The sequence below is a fragment of the Dermacentor albipictus genome, chromosome 7 (genome assembly GCF_038994185.2).
Source record: "Dermacentor albipictus isolate Rhodes 1998 colony chromosome 7, USDA_Dalb.pri_finalv2, whole genome shotgun sequence".
In the NCBI taxonomy this organism is placed as follows: domain Eukaryota; kingdom Metazoa; phylum Arthropoda; class Arachnida; order Ixodida; family Ixodidae; genus Dermacentor; species Dermacentor albipictus.
In genome coordinates this window covers 89,033,636-89,039,909 of record NC_091827.1, presented here as the reverse complement: position 1 = coordinate 89,039,909, position 6,274 = coordinate 89,033,636, and the positions used below count along the sequence as shown (strand labels likewise).

Below are 6,274 nucleotides of genomic sequence, written 5' to 3'. Positions count from 1 at the left end.
TCGTCCCTCCGTAAGACAGCCTTTCTCGCTGCGTGTGAGGGAGCTTAGTGAAGAAATGCACATTCCACTCCTCGAGCTTCGCCTAATGCATCCAGCCAAGCTGCTACCTCCTTGGGAGTGGCAGCTCATACAATGTGATATATCTTTCGTGGAAGTCACAAAGCATGCTCCAGAGATTGAAATCAAGATGCATTTCCGGGAACTCCAGCACAAATACTCCTGCACGGAGTTCTACACAGACGCATCAAAGTCACACGACGGGGTGTCCTATGCAGCCGTCGGTCCATCCTTCTCAGAATCCGACGTACTGCACCCGGAAACTAGTATATTTACGGCTGAGGCCTACGCCCTGCTGTCGGCCGTAAAGCACATAAACAAATCACAACTCCCGAAATCAGTGATATATACGGACTCCCTCAGTGTTGTGAAAGCCTTGATGTCTTTCTGTAATCATAAAAATCCAGTAGTTATTGAACTTTACACTGCACTGTGCAAATCATATATATCTAACCAACATGTGATCATATGCTGGGTGCCTGGACATAGGGGCATCGAGGGAAATGTTCTAGCCGACCAGACGGCCACATCAATCTCATTGCATGCAGTTAACTCTACAGCTTCGGTCCCTGTCACAGACCTGAAGCCTTTTTTAAGAAGGAAACTACGAAACCACTGGCAACGCATGTGGGACGAAGAAATAAATAGTAAACTGCATTTAATAAAGCCACAATTAGGTTTCTGGCCTCCTGTAACAAAATCCCGCCGGACAGATGTCCTATTCTGCCGTCTAAGAATAGGACACACTTTTGGCACACATAACTTTTTACTCACAGGAAACGAGCCTCCAACCTGTGGTAGATGCGGGGAGAGGCTGACCGTCCTCCACGTTCTACTGGAGTGTCGGGAAGCCGAATCTGAAAGAAGGAAACATTTTCTCTTAGCATACCGGCAGCAGATCCCCCTTCATCCTGTTATGTTACTTGGTCCAGAACCACTCTTTGACACCAATGCCGTCCTAGGCTTTTTGAAAGATGTTGTATTGCATGTTATTAGACCCACACATTCGTAGCGCTTCCTCTCTTCAGAGGATGCCGCTGTGATCATTATTTTGAATAGCACATGCCTCTAGGCCCTTGTGGTTCAAGGGCTCAGGCGAGGCAGCAGTGCTCCAAGTAATTTTACCATCTTATATATTTTATATTTTGCATCATTATTCTACGATGGATTTTAGTGTTTAGAGTATTCGTCATTAGTCATCGCCATAATTTTATAGCACGTAGATTTTACGCACTTTACAGCGACAATTTTTTAGGCCACTTTACAGCCAAGTCACATCTCCATAATACATCGTCAACATCACCACTTGTCATGGCGCTCTTTGGCCAAACCTGGCCCTTGCGCCATTAAACACCACATATCATCATCATCATGATGCCCTAGCAGTTATTTCAAGACTGAAAAATTACGAACTAATGGCATGAGAAACAGGTAAATGGGAATGTTGCCAAGGCCTTTTAAAGATATTGCTACGGAATAGTATTACCGATGACGAAGAGGCGAGCAGTACGAAGACGACGACAACGATTGGAGGCTAGCGCGGGCTGTTGCCTCTTGGCCAAGTGCGGCGTATTACGTTGTAAATATACTTGTATATAGCTTTTCATTTGCGTCTTCTTACGTAACATATCTGGTGGAGGTGGACGTTCCCTGTACCTCGTCACGGAGCTTCGCAGTGGACGGTACGTCGAGCCTAGCTTCATGGCTCCCGGCGATGACAATTCGACTCAGCCGCCTCCGACCCCTCCTGCCACTTCGACGACCTACATCTCTCTCCCTGCTCCTCGTGATCCTGGCGTATTCTCGGGCAACGATGGGGACGACGTCGACGACTGGATCAGCCTGTACGAACACGTCAGCCGCAATAACCGGTGGGACCCTACTATCATGCTCGCCAACGTAGTCTTTTACCTCGGTGGCACACCTCGAGTTTGGTTTCGGACGCACGAAGAGGAGCTCACCAGTTGGGATTCGTTCAAGCAAAAGCTCCGAGACTTGTTCGGCAACCCCTACGGTCACAAACTTGCCGCGCAGAAGGCGCTTTCCGGCCGTGTGCAGACGTCAACAGAGCCCTATGTCACGTATATTCAGGACGTCCTGGCTCTGTGCCGCAAAGTTGATGCACACATGCCTGAGTCAGACAAGGTATCCCACATCCTCAAAGGCATTGCCGATGACGCCTTCAACTTGCTCGTGTTCAACAACGTCGCGACGGTGGATGCTGTTATCAAAGAGTGCCGCCGCCTGGAACTCGCTAAAAGCAGACTTATCGATCAGCAGTTTGCCCGTTTGCCCAACACCCCAGCGACTTCTTCCTGTGCCGACGCTCCTCGTCCCAACAATACCGGTGATATTACCAAGATCGTTCGGCGTGAGATTGAGGCCGCCTATCCGGCTGCCTTCGACTCCAGCCCCACCAACGCACCGGCAGTCACGGTTTCCCTGATCCAGGCAGTTGTCCGCCAGGAGTTCGAAAACATGGGCCTTCACACCATCTGCTCGGCCCATCACCCTGATACCCATCCGGCTTCTTCGATTCCGCCCCGTCCCGCATCGTCTTACCCACCACGTTTCCGCAACCCAGCTGAATGGCGCACTGCTGACGACAAGCCCATTTGTTTTCACTGCCGTCGCATCGGGCACATTTCTCGGCACTGTCGAAGTCGCTGGACTTCCCCGACCCGGTCTGCTTATACTGCCTATTCTCGCCCCTCGGGTGGCCCTTCTCGTCCGTATGCCGCACGCTCCGATAATGCCGCCACTGACTCTCCTGCGCCGAACCGCCCCTATTCTCGTTCGCCTTCGCCCCAAGGACGACAATCTCGCTCTCCCCAGCCCCGTCGCTCCTTTTCGCCGACTCCCTTCGGACGCCGCTCCCAGCCGGAAAACTGAATGATGCAGCGCCTCGAGGTGACGCTGCATTGCTCCCTACGCCGCCAAATCCTCCACTGACGTTGCCCACTCATCTGAACCTTCTTGACGTGCAAGTCGACGGTGTTCCTGTATCTGCTCTTATAGACACTGGGGCGCATTTGTCGGTAATGAGCGCGGACTTTCGTACCCGCCTGAAAAAAATAATCACGCCCGCCACGACGCTTGTTGTCCGTGTCGCCGATGGCGGAACAGCCCCCGTAATTGGTATGTGTGCCGCCCGCGTCTCCTTCGCCGATCGCTCAACAGTCGTGCTATTCACGGTCATCGCCCACTGTCCCCATGACATCATCCTCGGCTTAGACTTCCTCTCCGCACATTCTGCTCTAATTGATTGTTCCGCCAGTACTCTCCGCCTTGACCTGCCTGTTCTGGATCCCGCTGAACCACACCCCAGTCGCCTCAGTTCCGTCGACTTTGTTCGCTTGCCACCTACGGCACTGACTTACGTTGACCTAGTGTCATCCCCACCAGTGCCCGACGGTCACTATATCGCGGCTCCTATACAAGACGTCCTCCTTACACACGGGATCAAGGTACCTCATACCGTTTTATCTATTACGGCTAATTGCGTCTGCTTGCCCGTGGTCAATTTTGGCTTGACGACACAAGTGCTGCCACGCGGGATGTCTCTGGCCCAGCTTTGCTCATTCGAAGATCACTCAATAGCATCTATTGAGGTAGACAGCCATTCAGCCGATCCTCCTCTACCATCTCAGTCGACAACTTGCACCATCGCCGACTTCCAGAAAATGATTGCGCCCGACATGCCGTCCGAGCACGCTCGTGAGCTCTACCGCGTTCTGTTTTCCTACAACGATATTTTTGACTTTCACGATCGTCCTTTGGCCCAAACTACAACTGTTAAACATCGCATTAATACCGGCGATGCCCCTGCTATTCATCGCCGCCCGTATCGAGTGTCACCGGTTGAGCGTCAAGTTATTCACGCTGAAGTTCGCAAAATGCTTGCCAATAACATCATAGAACCGTCATGTAGTCCATGGGCGTCACCGGTTGTACTGGTAAAAAAGAAGGATGGCTCATGGCGCTTTTGCATGGATTATCGGCACCTTAACAGGGTTACCAAAAAGGACGTGTATCCCCTACCTCGGATCGATGACGCCCTTGACTGCCTCCATGGTGCTCGCTACTTCTCTTCTATTGACCTCCGCTCCGGCTACTGGCAGATTGCTGTGGACGATCTCGACCGCGAGAAGACTGCTTTTGTGACTCCGGACGGTCTTTATCAATTCAAAGTGATGCCGTTTGGTCTATGTAACGCTCCTGCCACTTTTGAACGCATGATGGACTCCCTTCTTCACGGTTTCAAATGGTCCATATGCCTGTGCTACTTGGACGAGGTCATAGTATTCTCCCCAACGTTCGCTACGCACCTCGAGCGCCTCTCGGCAGTCCTGGACGTTTTTCGTCGCGCTGGTCTGCAACTGAACGCATCGAAGTGCCAATTCGGCCGTCGCCAGATTACCGTCCTTGGGCATCTCGTTGACGCGAACGGAGTGCAACCGGACCCAGGCAAGATCCATGCTGTTACGCACTTTCCTGTTCCGAACTGTGTCAAGGATGTGCGCAGCTTCATCGGCCTTTGTTCCTACTTCCGCCGTTTCGTGAAAAATTTCGCGGCCATCGCACGACCACTAACCCAGCTTTTGAAAAAAGACGCTCCTTTCCAGTGGGGCGATAACGAGGCCTCTGCATTCTCGCATCTAATCGACGTTCTCACAACGCCTCCCGTTCTGGCCCATTTCGATCCTTCTGCGCCTACCGAAGTTCGTACTGATGCCAGCGGTCACGGAATTGGCGCAGTACTGGCACAACGCCAGCGCGGCAACGACCGTGTTATCGCTTACGCCAGCAGGCTCCTCTCACCCGCGGAGCGCAACTATTCCATCACTGAGCGTGAGTGTCTGGCCCTAGTTTGGGCGGTTGCGAAGTTCCGCCCATACTTATATGGCCGACCCTTTTCCGTTATCACAGACCATCACGCGCTTTGTTGGTTATGCTCATTGAAAGACCCTTCAGGAAGACTTGGTCGCTGGGCCTTACGCCTCCAAGAATATTCGTTCTCTGTCACCTACAAATCTGGCCGACTACACAAGGACGCTGACTGCCTGTCTCGCTACCCGGTAGACGAGCCTGACGACGCCGACAGTAGTACCGCCGACGGCATTTTCTCTGTGTCTGCCTTCGCTAACATCGCCGATGAGCAGTACCGAGACCTATCGCTGCGAGTACTCATCGAGCGTCTGCGCTCTACACCTACCGACGCATCCGTTCGCCGATATGTTCACCAGGGCGCCATTCTGTACCGAAGGAACTTCCTTCCTGACGGATCTGATCTTCTTCTTGTCGTGCCAAAACATCTACGACAGACTGTGCTCTTTGAGATGCATGACGCACCTACTGCAGGACATCTTGGCGTAACCCGCACGTACGACCGCGTCCGCCGCCGCTTCTATTGGCCTGGTCTCGCTCGCTCCGTCCGACAGTATGTTGCTGCCTGCGATACCTGCCAGCGTTGGAAAACACCTCAGGTGCTACCTGCCGGTCATCTCCAGCCGATCACTGTCCCTGTGGAACCGTTCTTTCGTGTTGGATTAGACCTCCTCGGTCCCTTTCCCACGTCATCCTCTGGGAACAAATGGGTAGCCGTCGCAACTGATTACGCCACCCGATACACTATCACGCGGGCTCTCCCTACCAGTTGCGCCACTGACGTCGCGGACTTTCTCTTGCGTGACATTATCTTACTTCATGGCGCCCCGCGACAGCTGCTCACTGACCGTGGTCGTAACTTCCTCTCGAAAGTTATCGCCGACATTGTACGTTCCTGCTCCACTCAACACAAGCTGACTACCTCATACCATCCTCAAACCAATGGCCTGATAGAGCGGTTAAATCGTACTCTTACCGATATGCTGTCAAAGTACGTTTCCAAGGACCACCGCGACTGGGACATTGCCCTTCCTTACGTCACATTCGCTTATAATTCTTCCCGGCACGACACCGCCGGATTTTCTCCCTTTTATCTGCTCTACGGTCGCGAACCGACCTTGCCCCTTGACACGGCACTTCCTCCTGCTTCGATCTCAACAAGCGAGTATGCGCGCGACGCCATCGCTCTCGCCGACCATGCACGCCAGCTTGCCCGTGCTCGACTGACGGACTCGCAAACCACTCAGCAGCGTCAGTACAACGCCCGCCACCGTGACGTACAGTTTTCGCCTGGTGCGCTCGTGCTCCTCTGGTCGCCCTCCCGTCACGT

General features: G+C 53.0%; 1 long non-coding RNA gene across 3 annotated transcripts in view; it reads left to right on the top strand.

Annotated features, from left to right (window-relative positions):
* LOC135916761 (uncharacterized) overlaps positions 1-6,274 on the top strand; it is a 200,980-nt gene that overhangs the window by 92,674 nt on the left and 102,032 nt on the right. The gene's annotated exons all lie outside the window — the stretch shown is intronic.